Genomic DNA, 27060 nt, shown 5'->3' with positions numbered 1-27060 from the left:
GCAACCTCAAACACCACTCGGTTGTGAATACTATGCATGATTCTACAGGATAAGCAGCTGGGTGTGTGCTAAGAGTCTGCTTCTGCAGAAAAATAGCTGCCCCTTTCCTACTAATGCCAATCTAAAATTACCAGAGTAATACGCAATAAATCTCTGTCAACAATTCCTCTTTGCACACAGAGTCATGGTTTGATATTAGTCAGAAAACGAAATTTCTTTGCCAATTTGAAAGCACACTTACTACTCTTTTTTTGGCAAGTGATAAGTACTTTTACAGTCTGACACATTTTCAATCCACTTTTCAGAATCTGAAAACAGCACATGTCCAAACAGCTTTTTGAGACCAGGAACATGTGTAACCTGGGTGAATGACTACACTCCAGCAAAGGCAACCAGCCTTAGTGTTGTTGAATGTATTTGCATTACTCACTGCAACCTCAAACACCACTCGGTTGTGAATACTATGCATGATTCTACAGGATAAGCAGCTGGGTGTGTGCTAAGAGTCTGCTTCTGCAGAAAAATAGCTGTCCCTTTCCTACTAATGCCAATCTAAAATTACCAGAGTAATACGCAATAAATCTCTGTCAACAATTCCTCTTTGCACACAGAGTCATGGTTTGATATTAGGCAGAAAACGAAATTTCTTTGTCATTTTGAAAGCACACTTACTACTCTTTTTTTGGCAAGTGATAAGTACTTTTACAGTCTGACACATTTTCAATCCACTTTTCAGAATCTGAAAACAGCACATGTCCAAACAGCTTTTTGAGACCAGGAACATGTGTAACCTGGGTGAATGACTACACTCCAGCAAAGGCAACCAGCCTTAGTGTTGTTGAATGTATTTGCATTACTTACTGCAACCTCAAACACCACTCGGTTGTGAATACTATGCATGATTCTACAGGATAAGCAGCTGGGTGTGTGCTAAGAGTCTGCTTCTGCAGAAAAATAGCTGCCCCTTTCCTACTAATGCCAATCTAAAATTACCAGAGTAATACGCAATAAATCTCTGTCAACAATTCCTCTTTGCACACAGAGTCATGGTTTGATATTAGGCAGAAAACGAAATTTCTTTGCCAATTTGAAAGCACACTTACTACTCTTTTTTTGGCAAGTGATAAGTACTTTTACAGTCTGACACATTTTCAATCCACTTTTCAGAATCTGAAAACAGCACATGTCCAAACAGCTTTTTGAGACCAGGAACATGTGTAACCTGGGTGAATGACTACACTCCAGCAAAGGCAACCAGCCTTAGTGATTTAGAATGTATTTGCATTACTCACTGCAACCTCAAACACCATTCGGTTGTGAATACTATGCATGATTCTACAGGATAAGCAGCTGGGTGTGTGCTAAGAGTCTGCTTCTGCAGAAAAATAGCTGCCCCTTTCCTACTAATGCCAATCTAAAATTACCAGAGTAATACGCAATAAATCTCTGTCAACAATTCCTCTTTGCACACAGAGTCATGGTTTGATATTAGGCAGAAAGCGAAATTTCTTTGCCAATTTGAAAGCACACTTACTACTCTTTTTTTGGCAAGTGATAAGTACTTTTACAGTCTGACACATTTTCAATCCACTTTTCAGAATCTGAAAACAGCACATGTCCAAACAGCTTTTTGAGACCAGGAACATGTGTAACCTGGGTGAATGACTACACTCCAGCAAAGGCAACCAGCCTTAGTGTTGTTGAATGTATTTGCATGACTCACTGCAACCTCAAACACCACTCGGTTGTGAATACTATGCATGATTCTACAGGATAAGCAGCTGGGTGTGTGCTAAGAGTCTGCTTCTGCTGAAAAATAGCTGCCCCTTTCCTACTAATGCCAATCTAAAATTACCAGAGTATTACGCAATAAATCTCTGTCAACAATTCCTCTTTGCACACAGAGTCATGGTTTGATATTAGGCTGAAAACGAAATTTCTTTGCCAATTTGAAAGCACACTTACTACTCTTTTTTTGGCAAGTGATAAGTACTTTTACAGTCTGACCCATTTTCAATCCACTTTTCAGAATCTGAAAACAACACATGTCCAAACAGCTTTTTGAGACCAGGAACATGTGTAACCTGGGTGAATGACTACACTACAGCAAAGGCAACCAGGCTTAGTGTTGTTGAATGTATTTGCATTACTCACTGCAACCTCAAACACCACTCGGTTGTGAATACTATGCATGATTCTACAGGATAAGCAGCTGGGTGTGTGCTAAGAGTCTGCTTCTGCAGAAAAATAGCTGCCCCTTTCCTACTAATGCCAATCTAAAATTACCAGAGTAATACGCAATAAATCTCTGTCAACAATTCCTCTTTGCACACAGAGTCATGGTTTGATATTAGTCAGAAAACGAAATTTCTTTGCCAATTTGAAAGCACACTTACTACTCTTTTTTTGGCAAGTGATAAGTACTTTTACAGTCTGACACATTTTCAATCCACTTTTCAGAATCTGAAAACAGCACATGTCCAAACAGCTTTTTGAGACCAGGAACATGTGTAACCTGGGTGAATGACTACACTCCAGCAAAGGCAACCAGCCTTAGTGTTGTTGAATGTATTTGCATTACTCACTGCAACCTCAAACACCACTCGGTTGTGAATACTATGCATGATTCTACAGGATAAGCAGCTGGGTGTGTGCTAAGAGTCTGCTTCTGCAGAAAAATAGCTGTCCCTTTCCTACTAATGCCAATCTAAAATTACCAGAGTAATACGCAATAAATCTCTGTCAACAATTCCTCTTTGCACACAGAGTCATGGTTTGATATTAGGCAGAAAACGAAATTTCTTTGTCATTTTGAAAGCACACTTACTACTCTTTTTTTGGCAAGTGATAAGTACTTTTACAGTCTGACACATTTTCAATCCACTTTTCAGAATCTGAAAACAGCACATGTCCAAACAGCTTTTTGAGACCAGGAACATGTGTAACCTGGGTGAATGACTACACTCCAGCAAAGGCAACCAGCCTTAGTGTTGTTGAATGTATTTGCATTACTCACTGCAACCTCAAACACCACTCGGTTGTGAATACTATGCATGATTCTACAGGATAAGCAGCTGGGTGTGTGCTAAGAGTCTGCTTCTGCAGAAAAATAGCTGCCCCTTTCCTACTAATGCCAATCTAAAATTACCAGAGTAATACGCTATAAATCTTTGTCAACAATTCCTCTTTGCACACAGAGTCATGGTTTGATATTAGTCAGAAAACGAAATTACTTTGCCAATTTGAAAGCACGCTTACTACTCTTTTTTTGGCAAGTGATAAGTACTTTTACAGTCTGACACATTTTCAATCCACTTTTCAGAATCTGAAAACAGCACATGTCCAAACAGCTTTTTGAGACCAGGAACATGTGTAACCTGGGTGAATGACTACACTCCAGCAAAGGCAACCAGCCTTAGTGATTTAGAATGTATTTGCATTACTCACTGCAACCTCAAACACCATTCGGTTGTGAATACTATGCATGATTCTACAGGATAAGCAGCTGGGTGTGTGCTAAGAGTCTGCTTCTGCAGAAAAATAGCTGCCCCTTTCCTACTAATGCCAATCTAAAATTACCAGAGTAATACGCAATAAATCTCTTTCAACAATTCCTCTTTGCACACAGTCATGGTTTGATATTAGGCAGAAAACGAAATTTCTTTGCCAATTTGAAAGCACACTTACTACTCTTTTTTTGGCAAGTGATAAGTACTTTTACAGTCTGACACATTTTCAATCCACTTTTCAGAATCTGAAAACAGCACATGTCCAAACAGCTTTTTGAGACCAGGAACATGTGTAACCTGGGTGAATGACTACACTCCAGCAAAGGCAACCAGCCTTAGTGTTGTTGAATGTATTTGCATGACTCACTGCAACCTCAAACACCACTCGGTTGTGAATACTATGCATGATTCTACAGGATAAGCAGCTGGGTGTGTGCTAAGAGTCTGCTTCTGCAGAAAAATAGCTGCCCCTTTCCTACTAATGCCAATCTAAAATTACCAGAGTAATACGCAATAAATCTCTGTCAACAATTCCTCTTTGCACACAGAGTCATGGTTTGATATTAGTCAGAAAACGAAATTTCTTTGCCAATTTGAAAGCACACTTACTACTCTTTTTTTGGCAAGTGATAAGTACTTTTACAGTCTGACACATTTTCAATCCACTTTTCAGAATCTGAAAACAGCACATGTCCAAACAGCTTTTTGAGACCAGGAACATGTGTAACCTGGGTGAATGACTACACTCCAGCAAAGGCAACCAGCCTTAGTGTTGTTGAATGTATTTGCATTACTCACTGCAACCTCAAACACCACTCGGTTGTGAATACTATGCATGATTCTACAGGATAAGCAGCTGGGTGTGTGCTAAGAGTCTGCTTCTGCAGAAAAATAGCTGTCCCTTTCCTACTAATGCCAATCTAAAATTACCAGAGTAATACGCAATAAATCTCTGTCAACAATTCCTCTTTGCACACAGAGTCATGGTTTGATATTAGGCAGAAAACGAAATTTCTTTGTCATTTTGAAAGCACACTTACTACTCTTTTTTTGGCAAGTGATAAGTACTTTTACAGTCTGACACATTTTCAATCCACTTTTCAGAATCTGAAAACAGCACATGTCCAAACAGCTTTTTGAGACCAGGAACATGTGTAACCTGGGTGAATGACTACACTCCAGCAAAGGCAACCAGCCTTAGTGTTGTTGAATGTATTTGCATTACTTACTGCAACCTCAAACACCACTCAGTTGTGAATACTATGCATGATTCTACAGGATAAGCAGCTGGGTGTGTGCTAAGAGTCTGCTTCTGCAGAAAAATAGCTGCCCCTTTCCTACTAATGCCAATCTAAAATTACCAGAGTAATACGCAATAAATCTCTGTCAACAATTCCTCTTTGCACACAGAGTCATGGTTTGATATTAGGCAGAAAACGAAATTTCTTTGCCAATTTGAAAGCACACTTACTACTCTTTTTTTGGCAAGTGATAAGTACTTTTACAGTCTGACACATTTTCAATCCACTTTTCAGAATCTGAAAACAGCACATGTCCAAACAGCTTTTTGAGACCAGGAACATGTGTAACCTGGGTGAATGACTACACTCCAGCAAAGGCAACCAGCCTTAGTGATTTAGAATGTATTTGCATTACTCACTGCAACCTCAAACACCATTCGGTTGTGAATACTATGCATGATTCTACAGGATAAGCAGCTGGGTGTGTGCTAAGAGTCTGCTTCTGCAGAAAAATAGCTGCCCCTTTCCTACTAATGCCAATCTAAAATTACCAGAGTAATACGCAATAAATCTCTGTCAACAATTCCTCTTTGCACACAGAGTCATGGTTTGATATTAGGCAGAAAACGAAATTTCTTTGCCAATTTGAAAGCACACTTACTACTCTTTTTTTGGCAAGTGATAAGTACTTTTACAGTCTGACACATTTTCAATCCACTTTTCAGAATCTGAAAACAGCACATGTCCAAACAGCTTTTTGAGACCAGGAACATGTGTAACCTGGGTGAATGACTACACTCCAGCAAAGGCAACCAGCCTTAGTGTTGTTGAATGTATTTGCATGACTCACTGCAACCTCAAACACCACTCGGTTGTGAATACTATGCATGATTCTACAGGATAAGCAGCTGGGTGTGTGCTAAGAGTCTGCTTCTGCAGAAAAATAGCTGCCCCTTTCCTACTAATGCCAATCTAAAATTACCAGAGTATTACGCAATAAATCTCTGTCAACAATTCCTCTTTGCACACAGAGTCATGGTTTGATATTAGGCTGAAAACGAAATTTCTTTGCCAATTTGAAAGCACACTTACTACTCTTTTTTTGGCAAGTGATAAGTACTTTTACAGTCTGACCCATTTTCAATCCACTTTTCAGAATCTGAAAACAACACATGTCCAAACAGCTTTTTGAGACCAGGAACATGTGTAACCTGGGTGAATGACTACACTACAGCAAAGGCAACCAGGCTTAGTGTTGTTGAATGTATTTGCATTACTCACTGCAACCTCAAACACCACTCGGTTGTGAATACTATGCATGATTCTACAGGATAAGCAGCTGGGTGTGTGCTAAGAGTCTGCTTCTGCAGAAAAATAGCTGCCCCTTTCCTACTAATGCCAATCTAAAATTACCAGAGTAATACGCAATAAATCTCTGTCAACAATTCCTCTTTGCACACAGAGTCATGGTTTGATATTAGTCAGAAAACGAAATTTCTTTGCCAATTTGAAAGCACACTTACTACTCTTTTTTTGGCAAGTGATAAGTACTTTTACAGTCTGACACATTTTCAATCCACTTTTCAGAATCTGAAAACAGCACATGTCCAAACAGCTTTTTGAGACCAGGAACATGTGTAACCTGGGTGAATGACTACACTCCAGCAAAGGCAACCAGCCTTAGTGTTGTTGAATGTATTTGCATTACTCACTGCAACCTCAAACACCACTCGGTTGTGAATACTATGCATGATTCTACAGGATAAGCAGCTGGGTGTGTGCTAAGAGTCTGCTTCTGCAGAAAAATAGCTGTCCCTTTCCTACTAATGCCAATCTAAAATTACCAGAGTAATACGCAATAAATCTCTGTCAACAATTCCTCTTTGCACACAGAGTCATGGTTTGATATTAGGCAGAAAACGAAATTTCTTTGTCATTTTGAAAGCACACTTACTACTCTTTTTTTGGCAAGTGATAAGTACTTTTACAGTCTGACACATTTTCAATCCACTTTTCAGAATCTGAAAACAGCACATGTCCAAACAGCTTTTTGAGACCAGGAACATGTGTAACCTGGGTGAATGACTACACTCCAGCAAAGGCAACCAGCCTTAGTGTTGTTGAATGTATTTGCATTACTTACTGCAACCTCAAACACCACTCGGTTGTGAATACTATGCATGATTCTACAGGATAAGCAGCTGGGTGTGTGCTAAGAGTCTGCTTCTGCAGAAAAATAGCTGCCCCTTTCCTACTAATGCCAATCTAAAATTACCAGAGTAATACGCAATAAATCTCTGTCAACAATTCCTCTTTGCACACAGAGTCATGGTTTGATATTAGGCAGAAAACGAAATTTCTTTGAAAATTTGAAAGCACACTTACTACTCTTTTTTTGGCAAGTGATAAGTACTTTTACAGTCTGACACATTTTCAATCCACTTTTCAGAATCTGAAAACAGCACATGTCCAAACAGCTTTTTGAGACCAGGAACATGTGTAACCTGGGTGAATGACTACACTACAGCAAAGGCAACCAGGCTTAGTGTTGTTGAATGTATTTGCATTACTCACTGCAACCTCAAACACCACTCGGTTGTGAATACTATGCATGATTCTACAGGATAAGCAGCTGGGTGTGTGCTAAGAGTCTGCTTCTGCAGAAAAATAGCTGCCCCTTTCCTACTAATGCCAATCTAAAATTACCAGAGTAATACGCAATAAATCTCTGTCAACAATTCCTCTTTGCACACAGAGTCATGGTTTGATATTAGTCAGAAAACGAAATTTCTTTGCCAATTTGAAAGCACACTTACTACTCTTTTTTTGGCAAGTGATAAGTACTTTTACAGTCTGACACATTTTCAATCCACTTTTCAGAATCTGAAAACAGCACATGTCCAAACAGCTTTTTGAGACCAGGAACATGTGTAACCTGGGTGAATGACTACACTCCAGCAAAGGCAACCAGCCTTAGTGTTGTTGAATGTATTTGCATTACTCACTGCAACCTCAAACACCACTCGGTTGTGAATACTATGCATGATTCTACAGGATAAGCAGCTGGGTGTGTGCTAAGAGTCTGCTTCTGCAGAAAAATAGCTGTCCCTTTCCTACTAATGCCAATCTAAAATTACCAGAGTAATACGCAATAAATCTCTGTCAACAATTCCTCTTTGCACACAGAGTCATGGTTTGATATTAGGCAGAAAACGAAATTTCTTTGTCATTTTGAAAGCACACTTACTACTCTTTTTTTGGCAAGTGATAAGTACTTTTACAGTCTGACACATTTTCAATCCACTTTTCAGAATCTGAAAACAGCACATGTCCAAACAGCTTTTTGAGACCAGGAACATGTGTAACCTGGGTGAATGACTACACTCCAGCAAAGGCAACCAGCCTTAGTGTTGTTGAATGTATTTGCATTACTTACTGCAACCTCAAACACCACTCGGTTGTGAATACTATGCATGATTCTACAGGATAAGCAGCTGGGTGTGTGCTAAGAGTCTGCTTCTGCAGAAAAATAGCTGCCCCTTTCCTACTAATGCCAATCTAAAATTACCAGAGTAATACGCAATAAATCTCTGTCAACAATTCCTCTTTGCACACAGAGTCATGGTTTGATATTAGGCAGAAAACGAAATTTCTTTGAAAATTTGAAAGCACACTTACTACTCTTTTTTTGGCAAGTGATAAGTACTTTTACAGTCTGACACATTTTCAATCCACTTTTCAGAATCTGAAAACAGCACATGTCCAAACAGCTTTTTGAGACCAGGAACATGTGTAACCTGGGTGAATGACTACACTCCAGCAAAGGCAACCAGCCTTAGTGTTGTTGAATGTATTTGCATTACTCACTGCAACCTCAAACACCACTCGGTTGTGAATACTATGCATGATTCTACAGGATAAGCAGCTGGGTGTGTGCTAAGAGTCTGCTTCTGCAGAAAAATAGCTGCCCCTTTCCTACTAATGCCAATCTAAAATTACCAGAGTAATACGCTATAAATCTTTGTCAACAATTCCTCTTTGCACACAGAGTCATGGTTTGATATTAGTCAGAAAACGAAATTACTTTGCCAATTTGAAAGCACGCTTACTACTCTTTTTTTGGCAAGTGATAAGTACTTTTACAGTCTGACACATTTTCAATCCACTTTTCAGAATCTGAAAACAGCACATGTCCAAACAGCTTTTTGAGACCAGGAACATGTGTAACCTGGGTGAATGACTACACTCCAGCAAAGGCAAACAGCCTTAGTGTTGTTGAATGTATTTGCATTACTCACTGCAACCTCAAACACCACTCGGTTGTGTATACTATGCATGATTCTACAGGATAAGCAGCTGGGTGTGTGCTAACAGTCTGCTTCTGCAGAAAAATAGCTGCCCCTTTCCTACTAATGCCAATCTAAAATTACCAGAGTAATACGCAATAAATCTCTGTCAACAATTCCTCTTTGCACACAGAGTCATGGTTTGATATTAGGCAGAAAACGAAATTTCTTTGCCAATTTGAAAGCACACTTACTACTCTTTTTTTGGCAAGTGATAAGTACTTTTACAGTCTGACACATTTTCAATCCACTTTTCAGAATCTGAAAACAGCACATGTCCAAACAGCTTTTTGAGACCAGGAACATGTGTAACCTGGGTGAATGACTACACTCCAGCAAAGGCAACCAGCCTTAGTGTTGTTGAATGTATTTGCATTACTTACTGCAACCTCAAACACCACTCGGTTGTGAATACTATGCATGATTCTACAGGATAAGCAGCTGGGTGTATGCTAAGAGTCTGCTTCTGCAGAAAAATAGCTGCCCCTTTCCTACTAATGCCAATCTAAAATTACCAGAGTAATACGCAATAAATCTCTGTCAACAATTCCTCTTTGCACACAGAGTCATGGTTTGATATTAGGCAGAAAACGAAATTTCTTTGCCAATTTGAAAGCACACTTACTACTCTTTTTTTGGCAAGTGATAAGTACTTTTACAGTCTGACACATTTTCAATCCACTTTTCAGAATCTGAAAACAGCACATGTCCAAACAGCTTTTTGAGACCAGGAACATGTGTAACCTGGGTGAATGACTACACTCCAGCAAAGGCAACCAGCCTTAGTGTTGTTGAATGTATTTGCATTACTCACTGCAACCTCAAACACCACTCGGTTGTGAATACTATGCATGATTCTACAGCATAAGCAGCTGTGTGTGTGCTAAGAGTCTGCTTCTGCAGAAAAATGGCTGCCCCTTTCCTACTAATGCCAATCTAAAATTACCAGAGTATTACGCAATAAATCTCTGTCAACAATTCCTCTTTGCACACAGAGTCATGGTTTGATATTAGGCAGAAAACGAAATTTCTTTGCCAATTTGAAAGCACACTTACTACTCTTTTTTTGGCAAGTGATAAGTACTTTTACAGTCTGACACATTTTCAATCCACTTTTCAGAATCTGAAAACAGCACATGTCCAAACAGCTTTTTGAGACCAGGAACATGTGTAACCTGGGTGAATGACTACACTCCAGCAAAGGCAACCAGCCTTAGTGATTTAGAATGTATTTGCATTACTCACTGCAACCTCAAACACCATTCGGTTGTGAATACTATGCATGATTCTACAGGATAAGCAGCTGGGTGTGTGCTAAGAGTCTGCATCTGCAGAAAAATAGCTGCCCCTTTCCTACTAATGCCAATCTAAAATTACCAGAGTAATACGCAATAAATCTCTGTCAACAATTCCTCTTTGCACACAGAGTCATGGTTTGATAGTAGGCAGAAAACGAAATTTCTTTGCCATTTTGAAAGCACACTTACTACTCTTTTTTTGGCAAGTGATAAGTACTTTTACAGTCTGACACATTTTCAATCCACTTTTCAGAATCTGAAAACAGCACATGTCCAAACAGCTTTTTGAGACCAGGAACATGTGTAACCTGGGTGAATGACTACACTCCAGCAAAGGCAACCAGCCTTAGTGTTGTTGAATGTATTTGCATTACTTACTGCAACCTCAAACACCACTCGGTTGTGAATACTATGCATGATTCTACAGGATAAGCAGCTGGGTGTATGCTAAGAGTCTGCTTCTGCAGAAAAATAGCTGCCCCTTTCCTACTAATGCCAATCTAAAATTACCAGAGTAATACGCAATAAATCTCTGTCAACAATTCCTCTTTGCACACAGAGTCATGGTTTGATATTAGGCAGAAAACGAAATTTCTTTGCCAATTTGAAAGCACACTTACTACTCTTTTTTTGGCAAGTGATAAGTACTTTTACAGTCTGACACATTTTCAATCCACTTTTCAGAATCTGAAAACAGCACATGTCCAAACAGCTTTTTGAGACCAGGAACATGTGTAACCTGGGTGAATGACTACACTCCAGCAAAGGCAACCAGCCTTAGTGTTGTTGAATGTATTTGCATTACTCACTGCAACCTCAAACACCACTCGGTTGTGAATACTATGCATGATTCTACAGGATAAGCAGCTGGGTGTGTGCTAAGAGTCTGCTTCTGCAGAAAAATAGCTGCCCCTTTCCTACTAATGCCAATCTAAAATTACCAGAGTATTACGCAATAAATCTCTGTCAACAATTCCTCTTTGCACACAGAGTCATGGTTTGATATTAGGCAGAAAACGAAATTTCTTTGCCAATTTGAAAGCACACTTACTACTCTTTTTTTGGCAAGTGATAAGTACTTTTACAGTCTGACACATTTTCAATCCACTTTTCAGAATCTGAAAACAGCACATGTCCAAACAGCTTTTTGAGACCAGGAACATGTGTAACCTGGGTGAATGACTACACTCCAGCAAAGGCAACCAGCCTTAGTGATTTAGAATGTATTTGCATTACTCACTGCAACCTCAAACACCATTCGGTTGTGAATACTATGCATGATTCTACAGGATAAGCAGCTGGGTGTGTGCTAAGAGTCTGCATCTGCAGAAAAATAGCTGCCCCTTTCCTACTAATGCCAATCTAAAATTACCAGAGTAATACGCAATAAATCTCTGTCAACAATTCCTCTTTGCACACAGAGTCATGGTTTGATAGTAGGCAGAAAACGAAATTTCTTTGCCATTTTGAAAGCACACTTACTACTCTTTTTTTGGCAAGTGATAAGTACTTTTACAGTCTGACACATTTTCAATCCACTTTTCAGAATCTGAAAACAGCACATGTCCAAACAGCTTTTTGAGACCAGGAACATGTGTAACCTGGGTGAATGACTACACTCCAGCAAAGGCAACCAGCCTTAGTGTTGTTGAATGTATTTGCATTACTTACTGCAACCTCAAACACCACTCGGTTGTGAATACTATGCATGATTCTACAGGATAAGCAGCTGGGTGTATGCTAAGAGTCTGCTTCTGCAGAAAAATAGCTGCCCCTTTCCTACTAATGCCAATCTAAAATTACCAGAGTAATACGCAATAAATCTGTCAACAATTCCTCTTTGCACACAGAGTCATGGTTTGATATTAGGCAGAAAACGAAATTTCTTTGCCAATTTGAAAGCACACTTACTACTCTTTTTTTGGCAAGTGATAAGTACTTTTACAGTCTGACACATTTTCAATCCACTTTTCAGAATCTGAAAACAGCACATGTCCAAACAGCTTTTTGAGACCAGGAACATGTGTAACCTGGGTGAATGACTACACTCCAGCAAAGGCAACCAGCCTTAGTGTTGTTGAATGTATTTGCATGACTCACTGCAACCTCAAACACCACTCGGTTGTGAATACTATGCATGATTCTACAGGATTAGCAGCTGGGTGTGTGCTAAGAGTCTGCTTCTGCAGAAAAATAGCTGCCCCTTTCCTACTAATGCCAATCTAAAATTACCAGAGTAATACGCAATAAATCTCTGTCAACAATTCCTCTTTGCACACAGAGTCATGGTTTGATAGTAGGCAGAAAACAAAATTTCTTTGCCATTTTGAAAGCACACTTACTACTCTTTTTTTGGCAAGTGATAAGTACTTTTACAGTCTGACACATTTTCAATCCACTTTTCAGAATCTGAAAACAGCACATGTCCAAACAGCTTTTTGAGACCAGGAACATGTGTAACCTGGGTGAATGACTACACTCCAGCAAAGGCAACCAGCCTTAGTGTTGTTGAATGTATTTGCATTACTTACTGCAACCTCAAACACCACTCGGTTGTGAATACTATGCATGATTCTACAGGATAAGCAGCTGGGTGTATGCTAAGAGTCTGCTTCTGCAGAAAAATAGCTGCCCCTTTCCTACTAATGCCAATCTAAAATTACCAGAGTAATACGCAATAAATCTCTGTCAACAATTCCTCTTTGCACACAGAGTCATGGTTTGATATTAGGCAGAAAACGAAATTTCTTTGCCAATTTGAAAGCACACTTACTACTCTTTTTTTGGCAAGTGATAAGTACTTTTACAGTCTGACACATTTTCAATCCACTTTTCAGAATCTGAAAACAGCACATGTCCAAACAGCTTTTTGAGACCAGGAACATGTGTAACCTGGGTGAATGACTACACTCCAGCAAAGGCAACCAGCCTTAGTGTTGTTGAATGTATTTGCATTACTCACTGCAACCTCAAACACCACTCGGTTGTGAATACTATGCATGATTCTACAGGATAAGCAGCTGTGTGTGTGCTAAGAGTCTGCTTCTGCAGAAAAATAGCTGCCCCTTTCCTACTAATGCCAATCTAAAATTACCAGAGTATTACGCAATAAATCTCTGTCAACAATTCCTCTTTGCACACAGAGTCATGGTTTGATATTAGGCAGAAAACGAAATTTCTTTGCCAATTTGAAAGCACACTTACTACTCTTTTTTTGGCAAGTGATAAGTACTTTTACAGTCTGACACATTTTCAATCCACTTTTCAGAATCTGAAAACAGCACATGTCCAAACAGCTTTTTGAGACCAGGAACATGTGTAACCTGGGTGAATGACTACACTCCAGCAAAGGCAACCAGCCTTAGTGATTTAGAATGTATTTGCATTACTCACTGCAACCTCAAACACCATTCGGTTGTGAATACTATGCATGATTCTACAGGATAAGCAGCTGGGTGTGTGCTAAGAGTCTGCATCTGCAGAAAAATAGCTGCCCCTTTCCTACTAATGCCAATCTAAAATTACCAGAGTAATACGCAATAAATCTCTGTCAACAATTCCTCTTTGCACACAGAGTCATGGTTTGATAGTAGGCAGAAAACGAAATTTCTTTGCCATTTTGAAAGCACACTTACTACTCTTTTTTTGGCAAGTGATAAGTACTTTTACAGTCTGACACATTTTCAATCCACTTTTCAGAATCTGAAAACAGCACATGTCCAAACAGCTTTTTGAGACCAGGAACATGTGTAACCTGGGTGAATGACTACACTCCAGCAAAGGCAACCAGCCTTAGTGTTGTTGAATGTATTTGCATTACTTACTGCAACCTCAAACACCACTCGGTTGTGAATACTATGCATGATTCTACAGGATAAGCAGCTGGGTGTATGCTAAGAGTCTGCTTCTGCAGAAAAATAGCTGCCCCTTTCCTACTAATGCCAATCTAAAATTACCAGAGTAATACGCAATAAATCTCTGTCAACAATTCCTCTTTGCACACAGAGTCATGGTTTGATATTAGGCAGAAAACGAAATTTCTTTGCCAATTTGAAAGCACACTTACTACTCTTTTTTTGGCAAGTGATAAGTACTTTTACAGTCTGACACATTTTCAATCCACTTTTCAGAATCTGAAAACAGCACATGTCCAAACAGCTTTTTGAGACCAGGAACATGTGTAACCTGGGTGAATGACTACACTCCAGCAAAGGCAACCAGCCTTAGTGTTGTTGAATGTATTTGCATTACTCACTGCAACCTCAAACACCACTCGGTTGTGAATACTATGCATGATTCTACAGCATAAGCAGCTGTGTGTGTGCTAAGAGTCTGCTTCTGCAGAAAAATAGCTGCCCCTTTCCTACTAATGCCAATCTAAAATTACCAGAGTATTACGCAATAAATCTCTGTCAACAATTCCTCTTTGCACACAGAGTCATGGTTTGATATTAGGCAGAAAACGAAATTTCTTTGCCAATTTGAAAGCACACTTACTACTCTTTTTTTGGCAAGTGATAAGTACTTTTACAGTCTGACACATTTTCAATCCACTTTTCAGAATCTGAAAACAGCACATGTCCAAACAGCTTTTTGAGACCAGGAACATGTGTAACCTGGGTGAATGACTACACTCCAGCAAAGGCAACCAGCCTTAGTGATTTAGAATGTATTTGCATTACTCACTGCAACCTCAAACACCATTCGGTTGTGAATACTATGCATGATTCTACAGGATAAGCAGCTGGGTGTGTGCTAAGAGTCTGCATCTGCAGAAAAATAGCTGCCCCTTTCCTACTAATGCCAATCTAAAATTACCAGAGTAATACACAATAAATCTCTGTCAACAATTCCTCTTTGCACACAGAGTCATGGTTTGATATAAGGCAGAAAACGAAATTTCTTTGCCATTTTGAAAGCACACTTACTACTCTTTTTTTGGCAAGTGATAAGTACTTTTACAGTCTGACACATTTTCAATCCACTTTTCAGAATCTGAAAACAGCACATGTCCAAACAGCTTTTTGAGACCAGGAACATGTGTAACCTGGGTGAATGACTACACTCCAGCAAAGGCAACCAGCCTTAGTGTTGTTGAATGTATTTGCATTACTTACTGCAACCTCAAACACCACTCGGTTGTGAATACTATGCATGATTCTACAGGATAAGCAGCTGGGTGTATGCTAAGAGTCTGCTTCTGCAGAAAAATAGCTGCCCCTTTCCTACTAATGCCAATCTAAAATTACCAGAGTAATACGCAATAAATCTCTGTCAACAATTCCTCTTTGCACACAGAGTCATGGTTTGATATTAGGCAGAAAACGAAATTTCTTTGCCAATTTGAAAGCACACTTACTACTCTTTTTTTGGCAAGTGATAAGTACTTTTACAGTCTGACACATTTTCAATCCACTTTTCAGAATCTGAAAACAGCACATGTCCAAACAGCTTTTTGAGACCAGGAACATGTGTAACCTGGGTGAATGACTACACTCCAGCAAAGGCAACCAGCCTTAGTGTTGTTGAATGTATTTGCATTACTCACTGCAACCTCAAACACCACTCGGTTGTGAATACTATGCATGATTCTACAGGATAAGCAGCTGGGTGTGTGCTAAGAGTCTGCTTCTGCAGAAAAATAGCTGCCCCTTTCCTACTAATGCCAATCTAAAATTACCAGAGTATTACGCAATAAATCTCTGTCAACAATTCCTCTTTGCACACAGAGTCATGGTTTGATATTAGGCAGAAAACGAAATTTCTTTGCCAATTTGAAAGCACACTTACTACTCTTTTTTTGGCAAGTGATAAGTACTTTTACAGTCTGACACATTTTCAATCCACTTTTCAGAATCTGAAAACAGCACATGTCCAAACAGCTTTTTGAGACCAGGAACATGTGTAACCTGGGTGAATGACTACACTCCAGCAAAGGCAACCAGCCTTAGTGATTTAGAATGTATTTGCATTACTCACTGCAACCTCAAACACCATTCGGTTGTGAATACTATGCATGATTCTACAGGATAAGCAGCTGGGTGTGTGCTAAGAGTCTGCATCTGCAGAAAAATAGCTGCCCCTTTCCTACTAATGCCAATCTAAAATTACCAGAGTAATACGCAATAAATCTCTGTCAACAATTCCTCTTTGCACACAGAGTCATGGTTTGATAGTAGGCAGAAAACGAAATTTCTTTGCCATTTTGAAAGCACACTTACTACTCTTTTTTTGGCAAGTGATAAGTACTTTTACAGTCTGACACATTTTCAATCCACTTTTCAGAATCTGAAAACAGCACATGTCCAAACAGCTTTTTGAGACCAGGAACATGTGTAACCTGGGTGAATGACTACACTCCAGCAAAGGCAACCAGCCTTAGTGTTGTTGAATGTATTTGCATTACTTACTGCAACCTCAAACACCACTCGGTTGTGAATACTATGCATGATTCTACAGGATAAGCAGCTGGGTGTATGCTAAGAGTCTGCTTCTGCAGAAAAATAGCTGCCCCTTTCCTACTAATGCCAATCTAAAATTACCAGAGTAATACGCAATAAATCTGTCAACAATTCCTCTTTGCACACAGAGTCATGGTTTGATATTAGGCAGAAAACGAAATTTCTTTGCCAATTTGAAAGCACACTTACTACTCTTTTTTTGGCAAGTGATAAGTACTTTTACAGTCTGACACATTTTCAATCCACTTTTCAGAATCTGAAAACAGCACATGTCCAAACAGCTTTTTGAGACCAGGAACATGTGTAACCTGGGTGAATGACTACACTCCAGCAAAGGCAACCAGCCTTAGTGTTGTTGAATGTATTTGCATGACTCACTGCAACCTCAAACACCACTCGGTTGTGAATACTATGCATGATTCTACAGGATTAGCAGCTGGGTGTGTGCTAAGAGTCTGCTTCTGCAGAAAAATAGCTGCCCCTTTCCTACTAATGCCAATCTAAAATTACCAGAGTAATACGCAATAAATCTCTGTCAACAATTCCTCTTTGCACACAGAGTCATGGTTTGATAGTAGGCAGAAAACGAAATTTCTTTGCCATTTTGAAAGCACACTTACTACTCTTTTTTTGGCAAGTGATAAGTACTTTTACAGTCTGACACATTTTCAATCCACTTTTCAGAATCTGAAAACAACACATGTCCAAACAGCTTTTTGAGACCAGGAACATGTGTAACCTGGGTGAATGACTACACTCCAGCAAAGGCAACCAGCCTTAGTGTTGTTGAATGTATTTGCATTACTCACTGCAACCTCAAACACCACTCGGTTGTGAATACTATGCATGATTCTACAGGATAAGCAGCTGGGTGTGTGCTAAGAGTCTGCTTCTGCAGAAAAATAGCTGCCCCTTTCCTACTAATGCCAATCTAAAATTACCAGAGTATTACGCAATAAATCTCTGTCAACAATTCCTCTTTGCACACAGAGTCATGGTTTGATATTAGGCAGAAAACGAAATTTCTTTGCCAATTTGAAAGCACACTTACTACTCTTTTTTTGGCAAGTGATAAGTACTTTTACAGTCTGACCCATTTTCAATCCACTTTTAAGAATCTGAAAACAGCACATGTCCAAACAGCTTTTTGAGACCAGGAACATGTGTAACCTGGGTGAATGACTACACTCCAGCAAAGGCAAACAGCCTTAGTGTTGTTGAATGTATTTGCATTACTCACTGCAACCTCAAACACCACTCGGTTGTGAATACTATGCATGATTCTACAGGATAAGCAGCTGGGTGTGTGCTAAGAGTCTGCTTCTGCAGAAAAATAGCTGCCCCTTTCCTACTAATGCCAATCTAAAATTACCAGAGTAATACGCAATAAATCTCTGTCAACAATTCCTCTTTGCACACAGAGTCATGGTTTGATATTAGGCAGAAAACGAAATTTCTTTGCCAATTTGAAAGCACACTTACTACTCTTTTTTTGGCAAGTGATAAGTACTTTTACAGTCTGACACATTTTCAATCCACTTTTCAGAATCTGAAAACAGCACATGTCCAAACAGCTTTTTGAGACCAGGAACATGTGTAACCTGGGTGAATGACTACACTCCAGCAAAGGCAACCAGCCTTAGTGATTTAGAATGTATTTGCATTACTCACTGCAACCTCAAACACCACTCGGTTGTGAATACTATGCATGATTCTACAGGATAAGCAGCTGGGTGTGTGCTAAGAGTCTGCTTCTGCAGAAAAATAGCTGCCCCTTTCCTACTAATGCCAATCTAAAATTACCAGAGTAATACGCAATAAATCTCTGTCAACAATTCCTCTTTGCACACAGAGTCATGGTTTGATATTAGGCAGAAAACGAAATTTCTTTGCCAATTTGAAAGCACACTTACTACTCTTTTTTTGGCAAGTGATAAGTACTTTTACAGTCTGACACATTTTCAATCCACTTTTCAGAATCTGAAAACAGCACATGTCTAAACAGCTTTTTGAGACCAGGAACATGTGTAACCTGGGTGAATGACTACACTCCAGCAAAGGCAACCAGCCTTAGTGTTGTTGAATGTATTTGCATTACTCACTGCAACCTCAAACACCACTCGGTTGTGAATACTATGCATGATTCTACAGGATAAGCAGCTGGGTGTGTGCTAAGAGTCTGCTTCTGCAGAAAAATAGCTGCCCCTTTCCTACTAATGCCAATCTAAAATTACCAGAGTATTACGCAATAAATCTCTGTCAATAATTCCTCTTTGCACACAGAGTCATGGTTTGATATTAGGCAGAAAACGAAATTTCTTTGCCAATTTGAAAGCACACTTACTACTCTTTTTTTGGCAAGTGATAAGTACTTTTACAGTCTGACACATTTTCAATCCACTTTTCAGAATCTGAAAACAGCACATGTCCAAACAGCTTTTTGAGACCAGGAACATGTGTAACCTGGGTGAATGACTACACTCCAGCAAAGGCAACCAGCCTTAGTGATTTAGAATGTATTTGCATTACTCACTGCAACCTCAAACACCATTCGGTTGTGAATACTATGCATGATTCTACAGGATAAGCAGCTGGGTGTGTGCTAAGAGTCTGCTTCTGCAGAAAAATAGCTGCCCCTTTCCTACTAATGCCAATCTAAAATTACCAGAGTAATACGCAATAAATCTCTGTCAACAATTCCTCTTTGCACACAGAGTCATGGTTTGATAGTAGGCAGAAAACGAAATTGCTTTGCCATTTTGAAAGCACACTTACTACTCTTTTTTTGGCAAGTGATAAGTACTTTTACAGTCTGACACATTTTCAATCCACTTTTCAGAATCTGAAAACAGCACATGTCCAAACAGCTTTTTGAGACCAGGAACATGTGTAACCTGGGTGAATGACTACACTCCAGCAAAGGCAACCAGCCTTAGTGTTGTTGAATGTATTTGCATTACTTACTGCAACCTCAAACACCACTCGGTTGTGAATACTATGCATGATTCTACAGGATAAGCAGCTGGGTGTATGCTAAGAGTCTGCTTCTGCAGAAAAATAGCTGCCCCTTTCCTACTAATGCCAATCTAAAATTACCAGAGTAATACGCAATAAATCTCTGTCAACAATTCCTCTTTGCACACAGAGTCATGGTTTGATATTAGGCAGAAAACCACATTTCTTTGCCAATTTGAAAGCACACTTACTACTCTTTTTTTGGCAAATGATAAGTACTTTTACAGTCTGACACATTTTCAATCCACTTTTCAGAATCTGAAAACAGCACATGTCCAAACAGCTTTTTGAGACCAGGAACATGTGTAACCTGGGTGAATGACTACACTCCAGCAAAGGCAACCAGCCTTAGTGTTGTTGAATGTATTTGCATGACTCACTGCAACCTCAAACACCACTCGGTTGTGAATACTATGCATGATTCTACAGGATAAGCAGCTGGGTGTGTGCTAAGAGTCTGCTTCTGCAGAAAAATAGCTGCCCCTTTCCTACTAATGCCAATCTAAAATTACCAGAGTAATACGCAATAAATCTCTGTCAACAATTCCTCTTTGCACACAGAGTCATGGTTTGATATTAGTCAGAAAACGAAATTTCTTTGCCAATTTGAAAGCACACTTACTACTCTTTTTTTGGCAAGTGATAAGTACTTTTACAGTCTGACACATTTTCAATCCACTTTTCAGAATCTGAAAACAGCACATGTCCAAACAGCTTTTTGAGACCAGGAACATGTGTAACCTGGGTGAATGACTACACTCCAGCAAAGGCAACCAGCCTTAGTGTTGTTGAATGTATTTGCATTACTCACTGCAACCTCAAACACCACTCGGTTGTGAATACTATGCATGATTCTACAGGATAAGCAGCTGGGTGTGTGCTAAGAGTCTGCTTCTGCAGAAAAATAGCTGTCCCTTTCCTACTAATGCCAATCTAAAATTACCAGAGTAATACGCAATAAATCTCTGTCAACAATTCCTCTTTGCACACAGAGTCATGGTTTGATATTAGGCAGAAAACGAAATTTCTTTGTCATTTTGAAAGCACACTTACTACTCTTTTTTTGGCAAGTGATAAGTACTTTTACAGTCTGACACATTTTCAATCCACTTTTCAGAATCTGAAAACAGCACATGTCCAAACAGCTTTTTGAGACCAGGAACATGTGTAACCTGGGTGAATGACTACACTCCAGCAAAGGCAACCAGCCTTAGTGTTGTTGAATGTATTTGCATTACTTACTGCAACCTCAAACACCACTCGGTTGTGAATACTATGCATGATTCTACAGGATAAGCAGCTGGGTGTGTGCTAAGAGTCTGCTTCTGCAGAAAAATAGCTGCCCCTTTCCTACTAATGCCAATCTAAAATTACCAGAGTAATACGCAATAAATCTCTGTCAACAATTCCTCTTTGCACACAGAGTCATGGTTTGATATTAGGCAGAAAACGAAATTTCTTTGAAAATTTGAAAGCACACTTACTACTCTTTTTTTGGCAAGTGATAAGTACTTTTACAGTCTGACACATTTTCAATCCACTTTTCAGAATCTGAAAACAGCACATGTCCAAACAGCTTTTTGAGACCAGGAACATGTGTAACCTGGGTGAATGACTACACTACAGCAAAGGCAACCAGGCTTAGTGTTGTTGAATGTATTTGCATTACTCACTGCAACCTCAAACACCACTCGGTTGTGAATACTATGCATGATTCTACAGGATAAGCAGCTGGGTGTGTGCTAAGAGTCTGCTTCTGCAGAAAAATAGCTGCCCCTTTCCTACTAATGCCAATCTAAAATTACCAGAGTAATACGCAATAAATCTCTGTCAACAATTCCTCTTTGCACACAGAGTCATGGTTTGATATTAGTCAGAAAACGAAATTTCTTTGCCAATTTGAAAGCACACTTACTACTCTTTTTTTGGCAAGTGATAAGTACTTTTACAGTCTGACACATTTTCAATCCACTTTTCAGAATCTGAAAACAGCACATGTCCAAACAGCTTTTTGAGACCAGGAACATGTGTAACCTGGGTGAATGACTACACTCCAGCAAAGGCAACCAGCCTTAGTGTTGTTGAATGTATTTGCATTACTCACTGCAACCTCAAACACCACTCGGTTGTGAATACTATGCATGATTCTACAGGATAAGCAGCTGGGTGTGTGCTAAGAGTCTGCTTCTGCAGAAAAATAGCTGTCCCTTTCCTACTAATGCCAATCTAAAATTACCAGAGTAATACGCAATAAATCTCTGTCAACAATTCCTCTTTGCACACAGAGTCATGGTTTGATATTAGGCAGAAAACGAAATTTCTTTGTCATTTTGAAAGCACACTTACTACTCTTTTTTTGGCAAGTGATAAGTACTTTTACAGTCTGACACATTTTCAATCCACTTTTCAGAATCTGAAAACAGCACATGTCCAAACAGCTTTTTGAGACCAGGAACATGTGTAACCTGGGTGAATGACTACACTCCAGCAAAGGCAACCAGCCTTAGTGTTGTTGAATGTATTTGCATTACTTACTGCAACCTCAAACACCACTCGGTTGTGAATACTATGCATGATTCTACAGGATAAGCAGCTGGGTGTGTGCTAAGAGTCTGCTTCTGCAGAAAAATAGCTGCCCCTTTCCTACTAATGCCAATCTAAAATTACCAGAGTAATACGCAATAAATCTCTGTCAACAATTCCTCTTTGCACACAGAGTCATGGTTTGATATTAGGCAGAAAACGAAATTTCTTTGAAAATTTGAAAGCACACTTACTACTCTTTTTTTGGCAAGTGATAAGTACTTTTACAGTCTGACACATTTTCAATCCACTTTTCAGAATCTGAAAACAGCACATGTCCAAACAGCTTTTTGAGACCAGGAACATGTGTAACCTGGGTGAATGACTACACTCCAGCAAAGGCAACCAGCCTTAGTGTTGTTGAATGTATTTGCATTACTCACTGCAACCTCAAACACCACTCGGTTGTGAATACTATGCATGATTCTACAGGATAAGCAGCTGGGTGTGTGCTAAGAGTCTGCTTCTGCAGAAAAATAGCTGCCCCTTTCCTACTAATGCCAATCTAAAATTACCAGAGTAATACGCTATAAATCTTTGTCAACAATTCCTCTTTGCACACAGAGTCATGGTTTGATATTAGTCAGAAAACGAAATTACTTTGCCAATTTGAAAGCACGCTTACTACTCTTTTTTTGGCAAGTGATAAGTACTTTTACAGTCTGACACATTTTCAATCCACTTTTCAGAATCTGAAAACAGCACATGTCCAAACAGCTTTTTGAGACCAGGAACATGTGTAACCTGGGTGAATGACTACACTCCAGCAAAGGCAAACAGCCTTAGTGTTGTTGAATGTATTTGCATTACTCACTGCAACCTCAAACACCACTCGGTTGTGTATACTATGCATGATTCTACAGGATAAGCAGCTGGGTGTGTGCTAACAGTCTGCTTCTGCAGAAAAATAGCTGCCCCTTTCCTACTAATGCCAATCTAAAATTACCAGAGTAATACGCAATAAATCTCTGTCAACAATTCCTCTTTGCACACAGAGTCATGGTTTGATATTAGGCAGAAAACGAAATTTCTTTGCCAATTTGAAAGCACACTTACTACTCTTTTTTTGGCAAGTGATAAGTACTTTTACAGTCTGACACATTTTCAATCCACTTTTCAGAATCTGAAAACAGCACATGTCCAAACAGCTTTTTGAGACCAGGAACATGTGTAACCTGGGTGAATGACTACACTCCAGCAAAGGCAACCAGCCTTAGTGTTGTTGAATGTATTTGCATTACTTACTGCAACCTCAAACACCACTCGGTTGTGAATACTATGCATGATTCTACAGGATAAGCAGCTGGGTGTATGCTAAGAGTCTGCTTCTGCAGAAAAATAGCTGCCCCTTTCCTACTAATGCCAATCTAAAATTACCAGAGTAATACGCAATAAATCTCTGTCAACAATTCCTCTTTGCACACAGAGTCATGGTTTGATATTAGGCAGAAAACGAAATTTCTTTGCCAATTTGAAAGCACACTTACTACTCTTTTTTTGGCAAGTGATAAGTACTTTTACAGTCTGACACATTTTCAATCCACTTTTCAGAATCTGAAAACAGCACATGTCCAAACAGCTTTTTGAGACCAGGAACATGTGTAACCTGGGTGAATGACTACACTCCAGCAAAGGCAACCAGCCTTAGTGTTGTTGAATGTATTTGCATTACTCACTGCAACCTCAAACACCACTCGGTTGTGAATACTATGCATGATTCTACAGCATAAGCAGCTGTGTGTGTGCTAAGAGTCTGCTTCTGCAGAAAAATGGCTGCCCCTTTCCTACTAATGCCAATCTAAAATTACCAGAGTATTACGCAATAAATCTCTGTCAACAATTCCTCTTTGCACACAGAGTCATGGTTTGATATTAGGCAGAAAACGAAATTTCTTTGCCAATTTGAAAGCACACTTACTACTCTTTTTTTGGCAAGTGATAAGTACTTTTACAGTCTGACACATTTTCAATCCACTTTTCAGAATCTGAAAACAGCACATGTCCAAACAGCTTTTTGAGACCAGGAACATGTGTAACCTGGGTGAATGACTACACTCCAGCAAAGGCAACCAGCCTTAGTGATTTAGAATGTATTTGCATTACTCACTGCAACCTCAAACACCATTCGGTTGTGAATACTATGCATGATTCTACAGGATAAGCAGCTGGGTGTGTGCTAAGAGTCTGCATCTGCAGAAAAATAGCTGCCCCTTTCCTACTAATGCCAATCTAAAATTACCAGAGTAATACGCAATAAATCTCTGTCAACAATTCCTCTTTGCACACAGAGTCATGGTTTGATAGTAGGCAGAAAACGAAATTTCTTTGCCATTTTGAAAGCACACTTACTACTCTTTTTTTGGCAAGTGATAAGTACTTTTACAGTCTGACACATTTTCAATCCACTTTTCAGAATCTGAAAACAGCACATGTCCAAACAGCTTTTTGAGACCAGGAACATGTGTAACCTGGGTGAATGACTACACTCCAGCAAAGGCAACCAGCCTTAGTGTTGTTGAATGTATTTGCATTACTTACTGCAACCTCAAACACCACTCGGTTGTGAATACTATGCATGATTCTACAGGATAAGCAGCTGGGTGTATGCTAAGAGTCTGCTTCTGCAGAAAAATAGCTGCCCCTTTCCTACTAATGCCAATCTAAAATTACCAGAGTAATACGCAATAAATCTCTGTCAACAATTCCTCTTTGCACACAGAGTCATGGTTTGATATTAGGCAGAAAACGAAATTTCTTTGCCAATTTGAAAGCACACTTACTACTCTTTTTTTGGCAAGTGATAAGTACTTTTACAGTCTGACACATTTTCAATCCACTTTTCAGAATCTGAAAACAGCACATGTCCAAACAGCTTTTTGAGACCAGGAACATGTGTAACCTGGGTGAATGACTACACTCCAGCAAAGGCAACCAGCCTTAGTGTTGTTGAATGTATTTGCATTACTCACTGCAACCTCAAACACCACTCGGTTGTGAATACTATGCATGATTCTACAGGATAAGCAGCTGGGTGTGTGCTAAGAGTCTGCTTCTGCAGAAAAATAGCTGCCCCTTTCCTACTAATGCCAATCTAAAATTACCAGAGTATTACGCAATAAATCTCTGTCAACAATTCCTCTTTGCACACAGAGTCATGGTTTGATATTAGGCAGAAAACGAAATTTCTTTGCCAATTTGAAAGCACACTTACTACTCTTTTTTTGGCAAGTGATAAGTACTTTTACAGTCTGACACATTTTCAATCCACTTTTCAGAATCTGAAAACAGCACATGTCCAAACAGCTTTTTGAGACCAGGAACATGTGTAACCTGGGTGAATGACTACACTCCAGCAAAGGCAACCAGCCTTAGTGATTTAGAATGTATTTGCATTACTCACTGCAACCTCAAACACCATTCGGTTGTGAATACTATGCATGATTCTACAGGATAAGCAGCTGGGTGTGTGCTAAGAGTCTGCATCTGCAGAAAAATAGCTGCCCCTTTCCTACTAATGCCAATCTAAAATTACCAGAGTAATACGCAATAAATCTCTGTCAACAATTCCTCTTTGCACACAGAGTCATGGTTTGATAGTAGGCAGAAAACGAAATTTCTTTGCCATTTTGAAAGCACACTTACTACTCTTTTTTTGGCAAGTGATAAGTACTTTTACAGTCTGACACATTTTCAATCCACTTTTCAGAATCTGAAAACAGCACATGTCCAAACAGCTTTTTGAGACCAGGAACATGTGTAACCTGGGTGAATGACTACACTCCAGCAAAGGCAACCAGCCTTAGTGTTGTTGAATGTATTTGCATTACTTACTGCAACCTCAAACACCACTCGGTTGTGAATACTATGCATGATTCTACAGGATAAGCAGCTGGGTGTATGCTAAGAGTCTGCTTCTGCAGAAAAATAGCTGCCCCTTTCCTACTAATGCCAATCTAAAATTACCAGAGTAATACGCAATAAATCTGTCAACAATTCCTCTTTGCACACAGAGTCATGGTTTGATATTAGGCAGAAAACGAAATTTCTTTGCCAATTTGAAAGCACACTTACTACTCTTTTTTTGGCAAGTGATAAGTACTTTTACAGTCTGACACATTTTCAATCCACTTTTCAGAATCTGAAAACAGCACATGTCCAAACAGCTTTTTGAGACCAGGAACATGTGTAACCTGGGTGAATGACTACACTCCAGCAAAGGCAACCAGCCTTAGTGTTGTTGAATGTATTTGCATGACTCACTGCAACCTCAAACACCACTCGGTTGTGAATACTATGCATGATTCTACAGGATTAGCAGCTGGGTGTGTGCTAAGAGTCTGCTTCTGCAGAAAAATAGCTGCCCCTTTCCTACTAATGCCAATCTAAAATTACCAGAGTAATACGCAATAAATCTCTGTCAACAATTCCTCTTTGCACACAGAGTCATGGTTTGATAGTAGGCAGAAAACAAAATTTCTTTGCCATTTTGAAAGCACACTTACTACTCTTTTTTTGGCAAGTGATAAGTACTTTTACAGTCTGACACATTTTCAATCCACTTTTCAGAATCTGAAAACAGCACATGTCCAAACAGCTTTTTGAGACCA

Source organism: Triturus cristatus, chromosome 1_1, assembly GCF_964204655.1.
Source record: "Triturus cristatus chromosome 1_1, aTriCri1.1, whole genome shotgun sequence".
In the NCBI taxonomy this organism is placed as follows: Eukaryota; Metazoa; Chordata; class Amphibia; order Caudata; family Salamandridae; genus Triturus; species Triturus cristatus.
The sequence above is the reverse complement of the archived record's forward strand: the minus strand, read 5'-3'. Positions refer to the sequence as shown.